Source organism: Meriones unguiculatus, chromosome 19 (genome assembly GCF_030254825.1).
Source record: "Meriones unguiculatus strain TT.TT164.6M chromosome 19, Bangor_MerUng_6.1, whole genome shotgun sequence".
Lineage (NCBI taxonomy): Eukaryota > Metazoa > Chordata > Mammalia > Rodentia > Muridae > Meriones > Meriones unguiculatus.
Genome location: NC_083366.1, coordinates 59,572,896 through 59,592,119, shown reverse-complemented (window position 1 = coordinate 59,592,119; position 19,224 = coordinate 59,572,896). Strand labels below are relative to the sequence as shown.

The 19,224-nt window shown below is 46.1% G+C and overlaps 1 long non-coding RNA gene and 1 pseudogene across 1 annotated transcript; one reads left to right on the top strand and one right to left on the bottom strand.

Annotated features, from left to right (window-relative positions):
- Nucleotides 1-4,435: 4,435 nt before the first annotated feature.
- Nucleotides 4,436-17,257, top strand: LOC132649247 (uncharacterized). The gene is made up of 5 exons (XR_009587681.1): nt 4,436-4,525; nt 5,772-5,878; nt 6,625-6,767; nt 9,654-9,833; nt 16,732-17,257. It is a non-coding gene; the product is annotated as an uncharacterized LOC132649247 (long non-coding RNA).
- Nucleotides 14,538-15,999, bottom strand: LOC110544816 (stathmin-like; annotated as a pseudogene).
- Nucleotides 17,258-19,224: the final 1,967 nt, after the last annotated feature.

Below are 19,224 nucleotides of genomic sequence, written 5' to 3'. Positions count from 1 at the left end.
GTGTTTGAGAGAAAAATCATTGAACGTTACTTTTATTCTCATTGCATTTTCACCTTCTGCGTGGGGGAGGGAGGGGGGGACAAAGTCTTTGTGCTCCCAGGACAAAGCACAAGTTGTTGGTATCCAGAAGATAAGCCCTTCTGGCGCTTTGTTTGAAAGTCCTCTGGGTAGGGTCTAGCTGGAGGTTCAGAAGAGGGAAAGGGATGAGGGAAAATCGGCACGCTGAAAAAGTTGAATTGGTTTGGTGTCGGCTGGTGAGTGGGCCATTGGAGGTTCTGTAAAGCTGACAGGAGCGACAGGCTCTCCAGTTTCCAAGCATGGGTGGATCCGTCTGCAAAAGAGTCTAGAAAAAGCCACGGTGGTATACAAAAGTTATTTTGAGCTAAAGGCATTTGGCTTCCCATAATGTCTTATCTGCCTAAAAGCAGACACCCCCATCCCCAATTGTCATAAATCCCTGCCCCAGAAGCAATTCTAATCTCTTTTTGGAGACCAGAAATCAGCACCACACGCGATATTATCACAGCCACATTACATCTCCCATCTATTCTCCTAAGGGTCCGTTTATCTTTCCAAAAGGTCTGTTGCTTTTCTCTGAGTATCCCTCCTCTTCTCCCCCTTCTCACAAAAGTACTCCTTTTCCTAGCCCCTATTAAGATGGTAAATAAACCCAGATTCTAACTACCCTCCTGAGACACAGTTCTTTGTGGATTCCAGTGCATTTATACCTAATTAAATCAGTTCCCCCAGTCCTCTGGGCTAATCTATCTTTTGCCAGTTGAATTTGCACACCCCCAGTTATTGAACCCGAGGACAGAGGAAGGCTTTTCCTCCCTGACAGCCCCTCTTGTGTCCAGTGGCTTCTGAGGATTATGGCAAGTTGCTTATGCTATAAGGGATCAGGGGGACCTATGGGTGGCTGGAGACAAAGAAACTACAGAGGCAGGGGCTATGAGGAACACTGGCCATGATGGTGCCCTTCCATGGCCCAGCCTCCTGGCACCTTCCTTCTGTCTGCTTGCTTTTCCATAACCTTGTACTTCACAGTACTTGGGAGTGAGACAGAGGTCCCAGTAATGACTGACAGCCAGACAGGTAGGGACTAAAAACAAAATAACTTTAAGGAAGAAAAAGAAAATTCTTTCCTTGCTTCTTGCTCCTTAGAACTTCTCTTCCCCTTCCTTCTCTTCCTCCTTTCAGTCTTCCTCTTCCTATTGCTCTACCTCTTTATCCCCTTCCTCTTAGTTTTGGAATCAGGTTCTCATGTAGTCCAAGCAAGCCTTGAACTTGCTATGTAGCCAAGGCTGGCTTCAAAGTACTGGGCGTCCTGTCTCCATCTCCAGAGTGCTGGGACTACAGGTGTGCGCCAACATGCCTGACTCCATTCTTGCTTCTCTGTTACAGACTAAGACTTCTTAGACCCTCTCTCACATCCCCCACATTTAGAACATCCTTTTAGTCTGAAGGCATTGGGGTTCAGAAAGTGCTGCCCCAAAGTACTTTGGATTGAACAAGACCTGGAGGATTCAGGAGCCAGGAGGCTGGGCTGGCTTTCCCGATCTTGACATCTTGAAGATGGCAGCAGAGAAATGCTGCTGCCAAATACCCTGGCTGAAAGACCATCAGAAGTCTTACCAGGAGAGGGCTGGCTGCTGAGGAATACCTGGGACAGAAAAGAGGGAGGCTGTGGGGGGCCCTTCTAGCCAATCACCAGGACATCCAGGCCTTTTGTCCAGTTGAATTTCTATACTGTCGTCCATGCTTCTAAAACAGTTTTCCTTGAGTGCTCGTATGCATAAAATTTAGATGAATTAAATTGGGCCTACTTTTCTCTTACTAGCCTTTCTTTTTGTTTTTTTTTGGAGCCAGGGCATAACTAGGTAGTTCTGGCCAGCTTAGACCTTGCTATGTAGACCAGGCTTGCTTTGAACTCACAGAGTTCCTCCTCCCTCTGACTGCCACGTTTGAGTACTGGGATAAAAAGGTCCATGCCACTGAGCCTGGCAGCCTGTCTTTTGTTATTAGGAATGCTGGCTCTGACTTTATGGGAACTATAAGAAGCCACAAACCTTACCACTACAGAAGTTTCAAGAACTATGCAGTTAAGGGAAGTCTAGAGCAAACCTCGAACATTCTACTTGTTAGCATAGTTCCACCTTTTACTCCCAGGGTTATGAAAATGTCACAATTTGAAACTTCAGTTGAGGACCGCCTCAGTTCAACATCAGGAAAGAGAATGAAATCTCATACCATAGGGCTGGACACAGATGCCAACATTCAAAAACCCAGGACACAATAAGCTTATTTATAGACCCACAAGAGCAATATATAGGGAGGAGTAAAAAGAAGGAAGGGGCGAGTCATGGAAATATGAGGCTGAATCGAGGAGGAAACACCTACCTCAAATCTAAGATGCTCCGAGCGTCTTTAGTGGCAAGTTGGGATGACTCACCACATCCTGAACCCTTGTGCTGAGATTCTCTCCCCTCCCAGGTTTCTAAAGCCCTGATTTGTATTAAAAAAAAAAAAAAAAGCACACAGCCTATCAAAGAATGACTATGGTCTATTTTCTTCATATCTCTAGTTCCAAAGAGTTCAATGCGATTGTTCTAAACATCTAAATTTGACTGGCACCTCTGTAGAACGATTTTTTATCTTGAAGGCTATAACTGCTTGAGGGGAATGCCCCCACTGTGGCTGAGGGCAGCGTGTGAGGGAGGGCACGGCATGAAGGGAGTGCCCTGAGGAGAAAGCATTATACAGGAGAGAGCACGCTAAGAGGAGAGGTCACCATGGGAGGAAAGCCATGACATGAGGAGAGGGGCATCATGGGAGTGAAGACACTACATGCTCCTTGTGAGGGCAAGGTGCTACAGAATGCTGCATGAGAGAAGAGCCCTGCATGAGGAGAGGGAGTATCCCTATATAAGGAGAGTGAACCACATACGAAGGTACCACATGGTATCCCTGAGCGAGGGAGACTGTATGTGCAGAGAGTGTGTGTCCTAAGCTTGCATGGGTTTGGTTTGCTTGTTTGTTTTTTCGTGTCTCCCTTGAGTGTGTGAGAGAGTCCCTGAAGTTGTGGAAGTGTGAGCAAGACACTCTCCTCTCTGTTTCTTATTTTGACCTTTTCCTAATGGCCGCTCACTTGGGGCCTTCTATCCCATTCCTAGATAGGTCTAATTTCTTTCTTTCTTTCTTTCTTTCTTTCTTTCTTTCTTTCTTTCTTTCTTTCTTTCTTTCTTTCTTTCTTTCTTTCTTTCTTTCTTTCTTCCTTCCTTCCTTCCTTCCTTCCTTCCTTCCTTTTTTTCCCACAAACTATTAAGAGTTTTTGAAAATTTATTTTCTCTCTCTCTTGCTTGCTCTCTCTCTCTCTCTCTCTCTCTCTGTGTGTGTGTAGGTCAGAGGACAGTTTATGGAAGTTAGTTCCCTCCCTTCACCATGTGAGTCCTTGGAATTGAACTCTGATGATCAGGTCTAGTGACAGTTGTCTTTACCAGCTAACCTGCTTCTCCAGCCCAAACAATTCTTGTTTGATACTGAAGTGACATATCCCAGTAACCCACTCCCCTTTCTGTTCAGGATGGCTGTAGTAATCAGAGGAGGATGCCATAGAGGTACAAGTGTGTGGTCCCATCAAAAAGATTGGGATTTAGTGCCCTGGGTTCAACTTGAGATGAGATCATTTAGAAATGAACCCCTGTTTGATTCCCACATCTTCCGTCATTGTAATTTGCATTTAGAAGATGAATTTTTAAAAAAATCAACCTAAACTGGATTTTCTCTGCCCAAGCTTTCATGATACCTCAGAAGACAGGAGACAGGATACCACAGAAATAAAACTTGGAATTCACTTCGAAGAGAAAAATGAGATGAACATATGTCTGCTAAATTTGCAGAAGCAACAGCAACAGCAAACGCCCTGTTACTCTCCTGAGCCGACAAACAATTGACACTGTTTTCTGTCTCCTGTATACTTGGATATTTGTCAGCATTAGACCAAGAACCAGTCCAGGGCCATTTCTGACGGGTTATTGCTCGGAAGCCTTTGGTGGCGTCAAGTTCTGGTGAAAGACCACAGGTGAATAAAGAAAGGATTCTGCCCAAGTTTAAGGGGTTTTCCTGGGAGGTGATGTGTTTAGGGGCCCAACACTTCATTACTTAGCCTGTAGAGCTGGTTTTCTTTGAAAAAAAAAAAATAACAACCCGGTGTCTGGAACTTTCCATGCTCAGTCCACGTCAGTCTTAAGGTTTCCTGAGATATGGCTGAGTGAAAACAATACTCTCTATGAATGTTTTCTGCCGTTCTTTCTTACCAGGAAGGCTGGGGATGGCAAGGATGCAGTGACCTTTTTGTGCAGTGGTGATGTATATTTCTCGCACCTCATTGTTTTTGTTTTTTTTTTTTTTTTTTTTTTTTTTTTTTTTTTTTTTTAGCCGAATCATTGTTGCCTAAGCAAGGTGTGAGGGGTTGCTGTCTTTTACGGAAAACATTGGTGCGGCCTGATTGTTCTCCAGTCATTTAGTAAGTGTTTATTAACTTCCCCAAACCAGGGCAGGGACACAAATGCTCTAATGCTTCTTAATAGCTTGTGCAAATACAAAAAAAAAAAAAAAAAAAAAAAAAAGAAGAAGAAGAAGAAGAAGAAGCAGGCCGGTTCTAGAAATTTTGGATTCATGATAATGGTCTCTGAGACTATTTTTACCATCCCCTGCCGCCCCTGCTGAGAGAAAGAGCCTGACATGGAGGGAAGGATGCATGGATGCAAGCAGCCTAGTGCTTGCTTCCTTAAAACAACCTTTTGTTCACCAGGGCCAGCAACACAAAAAGGCTCACCTTTTCAATGGCCTTCTCCACCGCTTTGGTTTTCTAATTTAAGTGTGGTAATTCACACATAGCTAAGAGAAAGAAAGGTCCAGGGACTTCGAAGCAAAGGTAGAAGGCAAAAAGGAAATTTCTCCCCTAGCTCAGCCCTCCTGGCTCAGGCCCCCTCTGTGGATAGAGCTCTGAGGCTTCCCTGGAGTTTTGCATCAGCCCTTGGACCAGCCCTGAGAGAAGTTGCATCAGGCATGGCAACTTTGGCCTGCTTTGTTTGCATTCTCCGTGGTGAATGAAGTATTAATAAATGGCTCCCTCAGGAAGCCTGTGGAGCTCACACTAGAAAACAAATTGATATGTAAAAACTCTTGAAATGGCGAAGACTCAGTGCTCTGTTCACAGGTAGGTATCTGTTCTCCTTCCCACCATTTTGGAGGAAAACCAAGGAAAATGCAGAACTGACTCAGTTCCTCATTCTCCCCACGTCCTGTACTCTCTGCTTTCAAACAGTGGGTAAAGCCCCAGGTAGACACTTTAATGAGTAGATAGTCCTCTTTTCACAGAACCCAGCACGGTGAAAAGAATGGTTCATTGTTTGATATGGCAGAAGGGAGGGAAACTGTTATCTAGGTCACTTCCTCTGCTCTTAGTCACTGCTCTGGCGGGGCCACTGAAACACAAAGGGTTCTTCTCTCAGTCACTGCTAAGGAAGACTAGGCTAGGCTATTGAAATGGGAAGGCTTCCTGAGCTGAGGCACTCCTCCTGTTTGCCTGAAAGCAAGAGCTCTCTTGCCCTGGGTTCTCCCAACCACTGAAGGAGACTTTGAGTCTTTGAGGCTTAGAAGTGGTTCTAGAGAGAGTTATATCATTAAGTTTTATTAACTAGCTGTTTCTGTTATCCATTCGCCTGTCTTCAAGTTGTGATTCTCTGTTGTCCTGTCTCTGCCCCTAGAAGGTGATGCAGAAGCTGAAACTCACAGCACCCTGATTGAGAACCAGCTGCGCATCCCCTGAGAGCCTGCCATGCAAGTGGGAAAGACGTTATCATACTCTCAACCTGTGCGTGGGTTCTCTGCTTGCTTTGTGTTTTGTTATAGGAATCTGTTCCAACCAAGACGCATGCTTCTTTCCGTACAGTGCCTCTCACACCGTTAAACTAATCTCTTTTATTGTTTAAGAATGTGTGTGCTAGGGGTGGTGGTGGTCGGTGTGTGTGGAGGCCAGAGGTCAAGGCTGAGCATCTTCTATTGCTCTCCACTTCATTTTTCAGACAGGTTCTCTCACTGATCCTGGAGCTCACTGACTGGCCAGCAAGCTCCAGGCATCCTCCTGTCTCTGCCTCCTAGTCCTGGTATTCTGGGCCCACACGGTTGTCTAGCTCTTTACATGGGTGCTGGAGATCTGAACTGGGGTCCTTACGTTTGTGTGGTGAACACCCTGTTCACTGAGTCATCTTAGTCATCTTCCAGGACCCACTTTTGCCTTCTTTCAGTTGGGTAGAGAGGGTGACCTCCCACGAGTGCCTCAGCTTCAGAGCAGGCCCAGGTGGGCCCCGGTGTAGAAACCTTTGTCTTCCTTCACTTTTCAGCCGTTCACAGTGTCTAACAGACGAATGTGAAGAGAGGAAGTTAAGCAATACCTCAGCATACAGCGGCACCCTTGTGTGTTGTGTGTTCCTCTTAAGCATGTGTGAGACCTTTTCTTAAACTGTCCTCTCGGGGCGGAAGCATGTGCGAGGGGAGAGATGAGTTCCATCTTTGCTGCATTTTATTGATTTGCATCTGGTCTTATTCCAAACTGGTCAGAGGTACCCATGATTTACTCTGTCTTCAACTGCTGTGGACCCAGCTCCAAGTCTTCTGCATTACAGCTTCATTGACGACCTCAGCACGTCCAGAGATGGATAAAGACTCATCTAAGACCTTACCGCTAAGCAAAGAGCCTCCAGGTAGCAGCTTGGGTAGAAAAGAGTGGAAATGTTGGCTACAGTTAAAGTGTCATCAGAGGAACTGGCTGGGTGTTAAATAATTTTAGTGTTCAGGACACACGAAACTGTGGAATGTGGAATGGGAAAAACAGCAGAGCAGAGGGTGTGGTGGGGCATGCCTGTAAACCCAGCACTGAGGCAGAGGCAGGCAGATCTCTGTGAGTTTGAGGCCAGCCTAGTCCATAAAGTAAGTCCAGGACAGCCAAGGCTACACAGAGAAATCCTGCCTTGAAAAACAAAACGAAACAAAACAGAATGAGAACAAACAAACAAACCAGCAGAGGGGCCACTCTCACTCTCACTCTCTCTCACTCCCTCCAATTTTCTCTTTCCCTTTTCTCAAAACTGTCTTGCTATGTAGCCTAAGTTGGCCTGAAACTCCTGGTGATCCTTCTGCCTCAGCTCCCAAGCACTGGAATTATAGGTGAACGCCACCACACCCAGACCTGCGTTTTTTTTAATAATCTGGCTTTTGATATATGGGTCTCAGTCATTAACCTAGAAATGGGTGATAATGGGGATAATTTCCCCCTGTGAAGCAATAGTCGTCAAATGTTCTCTAGGGTGCTGGGCTCTCTGCCATGTTATTCATCAAGGAACACCGAAGATGTACAACGAGGAGAAGAAAGATGGGGGTGGGGGTGGGGGGCAAAACACCGTCAGTGTATGTGGCCAGTTGGAGCTGGCTGGCCTCAGGCTGTTAGAAGGTCTCAGAAACGGTACCTAGGGACAGCGCTGGTCATCTATGGGCTGTGATGTATGGAGTCTGGAGTGTTCTCTACTGAAGTGTTCTAGCCTTGATGACCCATTGTAGGTACCCCAGAACACACTTACATCCCCGGGCTGTAAAGCCTCTGCAGATGTCAGGGCAAGTTAAGACTGATGAATCTGGTGATTCAGCCTTTTCTCCAAATTCTGAATTTATTTTCCCTCCACTATTTATCTACTCTTTGTCACACATATACACACACACACACAAAAAAATTTGCTTTGGGGTGCAATGGAGGAGACTTTTGGAACTTTCCTGACCCATCTTCTATTTCTCTTTCATCACTGTGGTTAAAACATGGGGTGTTTTACTCCTATTTTAAGACTGTGGAATGGAGAAGCAACAAAGGGAAATGTTACACACACACACACACACGCACACACACACACGCACACACCCTAAAGGTTTGGTTCCCTGCCGCCACCAGCATCTCTAAAAAGAATGTTCCCACAGAGCTCTGGTGACACAAACTGGCAGACAGCTGATGTGTGCTCTCAGCAGTATCTCACTGGGCAGCCTTGGTGATCATTCTATTTCTCTCTCCAGGACACTTGGCTCATTTACCAACCTCCTTCCTGGTGACGAAAGTAGTTAAGTGTTAGTATGGGGGGAGGTGCTGCCAGTGGGTGGGAGGCCGTGAGAGGCCAGTTCCCTGACAGCATTTATGTGCAGTGAAAGGGGCAACCCTGAGCAGGCACGTGAGGTCCATGCAAGGCTCCCAGCAAGTTGCTGGTAGACAGATGGTAAAATAGACTCTGTCCACAGGGGTCTCCCGTAGCCAGAGGGTCTGTGCTCAGGGTGCTATGAGCACATCACTTTGTGTTATCTTCATCCTTGGCTACCCAGCGGTAACTCTTGACTATGGTTTTTTCTCTCTCCTTGTCTCTCTACAGAAGTAGCCCTGGTTTTGAGAAAACAGAGGAATGCTCTATCACATTAGGCTTGAACCGGCCTCTTAGTTGTCTTTCTGTTCCTGCTCGCAAGCCTCACATCTCAGCCCTGAATCTAGGCTGCGGGGTGTATTTTACAGGGTCCCGCAGGATGTCTAGGATGCGGCTCCTCTCTCACAACTTGCCTTTCATGCCAACGTTCTTCACTTTTCCTTTGGCCTGCTCTCGCCTGTAAGCGGCTCACGTTGGTTGACTAGACAGATCCATTAAGCTCAAGGTTGCACCTTCCCCTTTCTCCTCTCAGATGTCAGGAAGTTTGGGCTCCTGTGCCCAAGAGATGACGGGGGACTTCCACACAGCTTTCTTCTTCGGTAGCGTTAGAAATGTATTATTATTATTTTTATCCTTTGTAAGTTGAAGTGGATTCTTGCAGTAAAGTCAGACTGTCAAGAAACTTTGTGTGAGCATGTGTACATGTGTGTGTGTGAGAGTGTGCATGGAAATATAAAGACCAAAGTAAGGGATCAGGTGTCTTGCCCAGCCACTCTCCCTTGATTTTTGAGATGTCCTCTCACTGAGGCTAGAGCTGGCCTGTTTGGCTAGATTGGCTGGGCAGAGGTCCCGTCTTTCCCTCCCCAGAATTGGGATTATATGCATGTACTACGGTGCTCAGCTTTTTAAATGTGAGCTTTGGGGATCGGACTCAGGTCCTCACATTGGTATAGCAAACACTTTACCAATTGTGCCATCTGCCTAGCTCCTGAAATGTCTAATGTGTACATTTCACACATACGTGGCTGGCACCTGGGGACTCGGCAAATCTCAAGAAGTATCTCATATACAGTTTTCAATTAAAAAAAAAAACAGTACATTTTCAGAGAAGTGATGAGATAAAGGAAAAGAGCTGTGGCTCTCTAGGGCCAGCAACTTGTCAGAGGGTGGATAAGTGCTGGGTAAAGCCTGGTTAGCGACACCTGTTAATGTAGACTTCTGGTATCTTCTCCAGGCTGATGAGCATCCAAAGTGGTCTCCAGCGGCTCCTCTTTGTTCTCCCTAAAATGAAAGGGTTGCCAGAAGCCTTTGGTTTCAGGCAAATGGAGGGAGAGAGTTTTCCTGTATCTTCTCATGAATTGCCTTCAGCGCAATGATCTCATGTGTATGTATTTGTCTGTGTGTTCATGTATGTAGGGGTATATCTACATATTCTCTCGCACATGCGGGGGCCAGAGAACAACCTCAGCTGTCGTTCTTCAGATGTCGCCCAACTGTTTTGTCTACAACATCTCCTTGGGCTAGAACTTGCCACCAGCTGCTTGGCTAGTGAGTCCAGGGATCCACCGATTTGTCTTCTCAACTCTAGAATTACAAGTATGTACCGCCACATCTGTATTTTTTTAAAGAAACTGAGTTCTGGGGGAAATCAAACTCTGGTAGGTATGCTCACGAAGCTAGCCCTTTACTGACGGCCATCTTCCTGGCCCTCAGCCAGTGATCTTGGGTGGCATATTCTAGTCTTTCTGAACCGATTGGTTCTTCTTTCTCAAGAAGAGGCAGGGTTGCTGTGTCTTAAAGAGTGGTATTTATACATGTGTAACAAAGAATGTATCTGGCTAACTCTTTTCACCGTAGGAACAGGTGGCCTTGCTGTGGGGGCACTTCCTTGGATCTCTAATCACTGATCACATTTGAAAATGCCCAGGTAGCTGACAGAACTAGAGCCAGCAGCGTTGACAAAGCTGGGGCAATCTGAGTAAACCGAGATGCTGAGTGAAAAAGAAATGGTATGCACAGAGCTCTGGGAAAAGGGAGGAGAGAGGAGGCCCAGAAGTGCTCAGAGGCAGATTGCAAGGGCTTAGGAACCCTGTAGAGCAGCTTGTTCTTTTATTTTTAAGGCCAAAAGGGGAACCCCTGAAAGATTTAATGTTAGAGTGATCCGACCATATATGTATTTTAAAAAGACAACCTAGGGTCATAGTGGGTTTTTGAGCAGCAGAGATGATGGACAGTTGGTCTGACTGGGAAAAAACTGAGCAGAAATGCAGAGGATCAATCAGAACTGGGTTTGGTGGGAGGTTAAATCTGAAAGATATTAAAAAAGTAGAATGAATGACACTGATTTCCATCTTGCCTTCCAATTAGCTGTCCTATTGTTTCTGTTAATGAACAGTCCGTATATGTTGTTGGGAGGAGTGAAGAGACCACATGAAGGTTGAAATTACTGCAGCTCCCGTGAAGGAGTACTAACGAGATATCTGATAGGTGGTGGTGGGTGCTCTTAAGGGAGGTTCCCTCAGATGGAGTTGCCTTTATGGCCTCTCTTCTCTTTTGTTCCTGGAAATTGGAAACCACCATCTTATATCTGTGATAGGCTCTAAAGGGTGGGAGCTTTTGGAGAACATGGCAGAGAAGAAGGACAGAGTACAGGGGCTAAGGGTACAATGAGCCCAGCAGTGAACCCTGGATATCTACCTCTGAGCCTTACACTACATGAGACGTGGTATCCCTCCGCCCCCTTGAACACACTGTGATTTCCATCTGTTTCTGTCTAGCAGCCAAACTCAATTCTTGATGGAGACAGATGTTGACAAACTGTATATAGGAAGCCAACAGAAGGACCTGAGCATGGACTCAAGTTTACTACTCAAATGATGGGTAGATAAGGATGCTCACAGAACAAGAAGGCACAGAAGGATTTAAGAATAAGGCTGATGTAGTTTCTCCGTGTTGCGTTTGAGAGTTCTCCACAACAGTCAATCTATGGGGACATCGATGGTATATAGGCCAGGACTAGAGACACACATCTAGGAATTTCCCCCTACAGATAACCATTTAACTCATAGGACTGTATGAGCTGCCACAGGCTGGGTCTCTCTTGTGTCTCTGATGTCAGTGGGTGCTGTTTAATATTCTAGGAGGGCATTTGCGACAAGCCCAGGTGCAGAGCCTGAGGAGCGCAGCGCTCAGGAATGGCTTGTCTATGAGTAGGACAGTGGAAGACTAGTTAGAGAACAAGGAAGAGAATCTGGAGAGAAAGGTGCCACGAACATCAAAGACAGTTATAGGCTGGAGTGGTCACAAATGCTACAGTTAAGGAGGACGTGGTAAACAGAGAGATCACAAGAAGGCAACCGCCCAGAGCAGAGAGCCACAGGTGCAATTTGATGCCAGGGCATTTGTGATTCTTCCAGACTTCTGTATAACCTGTTACTTGTCTATTTTCTTTTTAAACCATTCTCTTCCACAGCAACAGCTCCATCTCCTCAAATATGTCACGTGATGGATTTTGTTTAAGATCAAAGTGAGCTTGCAGGAGCTGATAGTCATTTTAGGTCCCCACTGTACACTGAGGTTCAGCCCAGCCGAGGCTGGATTCTGAGCGCTGCTAATGAAACACATTGTTAGAGTCTCTACGAAGGATTCTGATGTCAGAGGGGAAAAGGCCTTTTACAGGAGTATTTAAAGCTAAACCAAAGGCAAGGCTGAGGGTGAGGGCACTTTGGTGGGCCCTGTGTGCGGGTGGCAGGATGTCCACAGAAGGCCTGGGTCTGCCAGAGGGGAATCCATGTGCCCACGAGGTCTTCATTGGTTCCTGGGTGTTAAGCTGGGCTAGCATGGGCTCAGTCTGTCTCTCATTTCTGAAGCTGAAGTAGAGCACCGTTTAGGGTTGTTTTCCTAAACTTTTAGATTTGTCATCTTGAGCTAAGACACAAGGAGTATGTTTACTGGGGAATGTACTCATATTGCATCAGGCAGAAACTCTTGGGCCCACTCTCCCCTTGGTCCAGGTCCCTCAAGGATGCCCAGAGAACCTGTTTTGGCTCTGGGCAACTTCCTGCTGAGGATGATGAAAATAATTGTTTTCCCATTTAAAGGACAGTAGAATGAGAAGCTGTGAGGCAAATGCATTCCTTTTAGCTCTTGAGCAGCCAGTGCCCTCCCTAGGGAATACGTCATGGTCTTCATCTGGAACATTTTAATTGGGAAGAGCTCTTACTTGGTGTCTTCAAGAGGGACCCCAGGCACCACTTGAATAAGAAGTGCCTTGTCACTTAGGAGCTGTGGTTGTTCTGTGGCCCATTAGCCAGCTCCAGGAGAACCGGCGGCAGCCGGAATATTAATGGACAGTGAACACTTATAGTCCTCAAGATGCTGCACAGTGACAAGCCAAAGAAGTAACACCTGCTCTCAGTTGCTTAAACTCCCAACTTGGATGAAGGCTAGAGCAGAAAAGAATAAACAGTCTAGTTTGTACTCATTGCTTGTAGGATAGATGTCTGTAAGCTTATACCTTCCCATGTAACATTCCCATGTATGGAGATACTATAAATGTTCAGTATATCACCTCAGCTATACAGAAAGCCTGCAGTATCCCTGGTACGATTTTATAGCTCATGTAGACATATAAACACTTATATAAACATGTAGAAACATGTACAAACAGACACACAGACATAAACAGGCACAATAGATACACACACACACATAGACAGACAGACAAGACACACACACACACACAGTTTTTGAGAAAGTCTGGCTTCAAATTTGAGATCCTCCTGCCTCAGCTCCTGAAGTACTGGGATTATATTCACCCTTAGCTCAGTACATGCATTTTATTTCTTCTATTCCAATTTCATTTCCTAGTACTTGGGAGGTGGAGGCAGGAGGATGACAAATTTGACATCAGCTCCTTTTATATAGTGAGCTTGAGGCCAAACTGAGACACAGGAAATCCTGTCTTAAAAACCACAAGTACAGGCCTGGAGAGATGCCCCGGCTCTTTGGATGAGAGCACTTGTTGTTCTTGCAGAGGACCTGGGTTCAGTTCCCAGCACCCACATGGTGACTTACAGCCATCACTAACTCCAGTTCCAGGGGATCTGACTCTCTCCTCTGAATTTCATGATCACCGTTCATTTATACAGTTCATGTACTTACATGTAGGCAAAATAGTTGCACACATAACTAAATCTAAACACAAAAACAAAACCCACAAACACAAATGAAAATGAAATGATATCCCCCAATTTTTTTTTTTTTCCTGCTGAGACAGGGTTTTTCTGTATAGGCGTGACTGTCCTGGACTCACTTTGCAGACCAGGCAGGCCTTGAACTCACAGAGATCTGCCTGCTTCTGCCTCCCAGAGTGCTGGGATCACAGGCATGCACCACCGTGCCCAGGTTCCCAAAGTTCATTTATTGATCCTAAGCACCCTATAACCTCAGCTCTTTCTTCTGCTATGGCAGCAGAGGATGGGGTAAGCTTGGGTCTTGGACATCTCCCCTACTTGTAGAGACATGTGGGGAGAAACATAGAAGGGGGAGCAGAAATCTCAGATACTGTTCATGAAAGATGCTTGCCAGAAAAAGAGGCTTGTATTATATTAAACGGTGAGAGACCAAGCGGTGGAGTTTCATGTTTATTTTAATATATGACATTTTACTGAACTCTATCCAGGGCTTGCTTGAAAGCCTAAAAAGAGGTACACATGCCAAGGTTGGCTTGGCATGAAGTCACACACTTTTAATCCTAGCACTTGAGAAGAGGCAGGCAGATCTTTGTGAGTTCGAGGCCAGACTGATCTACATGGTAAGTTCTAGCACAGTCAGGGTTACATAGTGAGATCTTGCCTAAGACTGACCACCCACCCACCCACCCTCCAACCAACCAACCAACCAAGTTAAAAACTCCCAAACATTAGCAGTGATTACTTTTGGCTGGCCAAACACAGGTGCCTGTTGACATTCTTTTCTTTCTTTCTTTTCTTTCCTTTTCTTTTTTTTTGCACCATTCAAGTACAGTAGCATCTGGTGAAATTGGGACAGAATTTGGATGATAAGTAAACAGACATTCAGCATCCAACAGGATGGAAGAAGCCATTACATACTCTTCATGAATGTCTTCCACAGGGTCCAGAACTAGCCATTAACCCTGTATACTGAGTATGGCTAAATGGAAAAGACCCAACGAGAAAAATAGTTATGTTAGAAAGACCAATACTTTAAAAAAAAGAGTAAAACACTTTCAGTTTCTCCCCTTGTGCCCCTAAAACATCTCAAGGTCTGGGTCTACCTTTACAGTCCTGCATTTTCTTCTAGAATATTTGTTGGGAGAGAAAAAGTCACTGACCCTGGCCAGTACAGTTTTTCGATATTCAGGAAAATGTCGGGGAGAAAATCATTTCTTGGAACAGACTGGTCAGCCTCGGTCTCACCCACAGGATCTTTGGATTCTTTCTTCTTCTGTACCTCTTCAATGTGCTTGTCCTCTGGCAAAGCACTCCATCTTGGCAGCCATTTGCTCCTCCCTGTCCTCTGTGTTGGCCTCCATTTTGTGGGTCAGTTTCTCCTCTGCCATTTTGCTGAAGCTGTTGTTCTCCCCGATAGCTTTTTGGAGCACTCGTTCTTCATGCTCCTGCTTCTCAGCAAGCTGCTTTGAGACTTCCACTTCAGGAGACTTGTGTCTTTCTTCTGCAGCTTCCAATTTCTTCTGAATTTCCCCCCAGGGAAAGATCCTTCTTCTTGGGAAGGTGTGGGGCGAAATTGGGGACAGATTCTTTTGATGGAGGACTGAGAATCAGCTCAAAAGCCTGGCCTGAAGCACGATTCTCCAGTTCTTTCCCCCAAATATCAGGAGATGTCAGGATGAACAGAAAACAAGAGACTGGCTGTGCTAGCTACACAATCCACTGGTAAGGAAATCCCTGCTGCTCCCAGCCGCCTGGCCACACTCTCTGATACTCACTTCTAACACTATTTCATCTGGTTTAGTTAAGCCTCTACCTCTCTTCCACCAACCCCTTAGCCCTAGGTAAGAGAGAAAGAAGGTTACGTTACTTCTCCTGTGTCGATGGGTTCTTTTCTTTGGGGTCAATACCAATCTCCATCAACAGCAAACACAGCAAGCAGTCTCCTTTGTCTATCTCCTCCAAGCCACTGTGCCATGTCACCTCACCTTCTCTTCCTGGGCTGTCATATCTGTCCCCTTCAGAGTCCTAGACCATGCCCCTCCCCATGCAGCACTAGGCAGGCTGTTAGCAGCTGGCAAAGGCCACACCCCACAGGAGACAATTATCAGCTGTGGATGAACTAAAGCCCAAACTAAAATCCCACTAAAATTGGGATTAAAACAAAAACATACTTACATAACATAACTGAGTTTTTAAAGAAACCAAAACTTCTTTTATGGGTGCCCCACCCCCACCTTTTCACCGGGAGCATGTAGGTTTTCCAATTAGAAATGAAACAAAGAAGCGCTGTCCTCTCATTAATTTATTTTTTAGAGTGAGTACAACGGCAAGACTTTATTCTCTTCATGATAAAACAGAAGATGAAACTAAAAACTGGATGTCTTCACCTTTCTCTCCATATCTCCTTTCAGTTCTGGCTGCTTCTAGTCCTCAGTCGCTCAACTCTCCCAGCTCTGTACCTGGTCTCATCTTACTCCAGACTTGTCATACTCTTCTTTGTACCTTTGGTTCCTCCCTCCACCCCTGAAAATTGGCTTAGTTTGTCCCCTGAAGCCATTCTGCTCCATGTCCCGAAACTGTTCTCCCAGGCACAGGTTCCTGTGCCTCTTCCTCTGCAGTATTGCAGGGGATTGGTAAGTGGCAAACTTCTTCCTGGGCTAAGGACCATACACCCTGTTTGGAATGGAAAAGCAAAGTTCTTTTTAAACACCCGTGCCCCAAAGGACGCTGTGAGCCAACACAAATGTTGTAGACTTTGTTCATTTCTTCCTGTCATGGTTACTATTGGTTGCCAACTTGACAGGGTCTGGATCACCTGGGAGTCAAACCTCTGGGCAGGTTGTGAGGGAGTTTCTAGAGGGGGCAAACTGAACTGGGAGGACTTTCTTGAATGTGTGTGGCACCGTGCCATGGCTCGAGGTCCCAGACTGTATGAAAAAGGAGAGAGTGACATGAACACCAACATTCATCTCTCCTGCTTCCTGAGTGCGGATGAAACGTGACCAACCACTCAGGGCTCCTACTTGCTCTGACATCCCCCACCCCTGGCGCAATGGAGCCTCAAAGTGTGAGGTAAAACAAACCCTTCCTCAAGTCGCCCTTCTCAGGTGTTTTCTTGCAGTAACTAGAGAAGTAGCGAGCGTAGTGTCTGTTTAGAAAAGTAGACAGAGAAGAAGCCATGTTAGCGAGACCCATCTAACAAGTAAGTGGGATGAATTATCCACCCCAAAAGGTGTTCTTGACCCATGGAATGAATGTCTTTTTTTTTTCTCTCTCTCTCTCATTTGTATAAAACATAGATGTCCTCTCAAAGACTCCACCCAGCAGGGGATCGAAGCAGATGCCAAGACTCACAGCCAAACTTCGGGCAGAGTGCACGGAGACTTACGTAAGAAGAGGAGGAGAGAGATAAAAGGACCCAGAGAGTAAAGAAGCTCCACAAGGAGACTAACAGAGCCAAAAACTAAGTGGCCGAGGGTGGGGGGGAAGGCTGCAGAGACTGATGCACTAACCAAGAACCACCCATGCAGAGGACCTAGAACCCCTGCTCAGATGTAGCCCATAGGCCGCTCAGCCTCCATGTCGGTACCCTAGTAAGGGGAGCAGGGGCTGTCTCTGCCATAAACTCAGTTGCCTGTTCTTTGATCACTGCCCCCCACCATCCCGTGTGGTGGCCTTGCCAGCCCACAGAGGAAGAGGATCCAGGTAGTTCCTGATGAAACTTGATAGGCTAGGGTCAAATGGTAGGGGAGGAGGACGCGCTCTTTCAGTGGACTGGGGGAGGAGGATGGGGGAAGAGAGGGAGGTGGGACTGGGAAGAAATGAGGGAGGGGATACAATCACGATATAAAGTGAATAAATTAAATTAAAAAAAAACCCTCTGTCTCACAGCACAGTGTTCATTGCATGGTAAATAAATGCTCAGTAAATATTGGTTGGTTGAATGAATTAAGTAGTGATGTCCCAAGGTAGAACTTTAACTTTCTAGAAAATTCTGCTTGTTCCTCTAAATGATTAGGACAATATATATATATATATATATATATATATATATATATATATATATATATTTTTTTTTTTTTAAATATTAACACAGTTGGGGCACTGGTGCTGCACGCCTTTAATCCTAGCACTCGGGAGGCCGAGGCAGGTGGATCTCTGTAAATTCAAGGCCAGCCTGGTCTACAAAGTGAGTCCTGGACAGTCAGTGCTATACAAACCATGTCTAGAAAAACCAAAAGCAGAACAAACCAACAAACAAAAAAAATTAACGGAGCAAATCTACAGTCAAGGGATGGCAGACAGGAGAAGGTTCACACTCAGAAAACAAAGGGAAGTTTCATAGACTTCAGTGGGATTTTGAGAAATCGATTGAAACTCTACAGAGAGGAATGAGGATGTCCCCAGCACATGGGCTAACCGTTGCCAAGATCCGATGGCTGGAGAAAGGCAAGCATTGACGATGGCCAGGTGGTTAATGGGAGCAGCTGGTGTGGGGGAGGAGCTCCCGGCAGGCCCGCTGTTAAAACAGGCTTAACGCAAGAAGCTCATCAGTAAGAAGGTTGACTTCAGATGCTTGCAAAGCAGCTCCTGTGTAAGGTTGCAGGGAGGGGGTTCCCAAAGATGCTCTTGTCCTTCATTCCAGGGGAAAGTTAGAGAATCCTTACTCTACGGAGGAAGCCGGCCTCTTCAGTGCGAATGTCCTCATTTCGCTCCGTCACTCCCGGCAGCCCAGGCGGTCTTAGAAACAGCGGAATGTGGTAGGACAAGTTTGAATGAAGACGCCCCAAGTGTTATAAAGCCGTAGCTCAGCCCTGAGCTCTGCGAGGGGAAGGAGATCTTCTTCCTTAGCTAGCGTGTCTCCTGGTCCCCACTGCAGTTTCCCCGCGCTGATCTCGGTTTTGTTCGGTATGTTCCTCGATCGATTTCTCCACCGCCTTGTCTGTGTGCGTCAGCTGCTTTTCTTGATCGAACCCCTAAGAGGAAGTGACCTGAGGTAGGAAGGGTTGGACTTCAAATGGCAGTTCGAGAAGATCTGGTCCACCCTAGCAGGGAAGGCCTGGGGCTGCTGTCCCCGGTCAGAAAGCAGGGAGAGAAGGATGCTAGTGTACAGCGTGGCTTTTCCTTTTGATTCTGTCTGGGAGCCCAACCCATGGTATGGAGCCCCTCCCATTCAGAGTGAATCTTCCCACCTCTGCAACATCCTCATAGACATACCCAGGGGTGTGTTTTTGTGGTGATGCTAGTCCAGTCAGCAGACCATGAGTGTGAGACAGCGCAGCCTCCTTTTTCCTTCAGTTCTCTACAGATAATGGCGTGCACCAGACTCCTCCCCCGAGTTCCAGCTCTTGGACCAGGGTGTTAGCGCTTACTGTTTGCTTCCATCTTTTTCTTTTCTTCTTTTTCAAAACGGAGTTTCTGTGCACAGCCTTGGCTGTCCTGGACTCACTCAGTAGATCAGGCTGGCCTCGAACTCATAGAGATCCACCTGCCTCTGCCTCCTGAGTGCTGGGATCACAGGTGTGCCTGACTGCTTCTGTCTTTTTCTACCGCCTTCTCTTTTTCCCTATCCCTTTCCTTCCCCTATCTAATTTGTTGCCACAATAACCTTTCTGAAACAAATTGGATTATGTTTTGCTAAAAAACATGGAAGCCTCCCAATTGCCTCCATGCTTCATCCTACCTCTCTCATAGCTTTCCTCCCTGTGCTGGTTTTATGTCAACTTGACACAAATTAAATCATCGGAAAGGAGGGAACCTTAGTTAAGAAAATGCCTTCAAGCATGGTACAT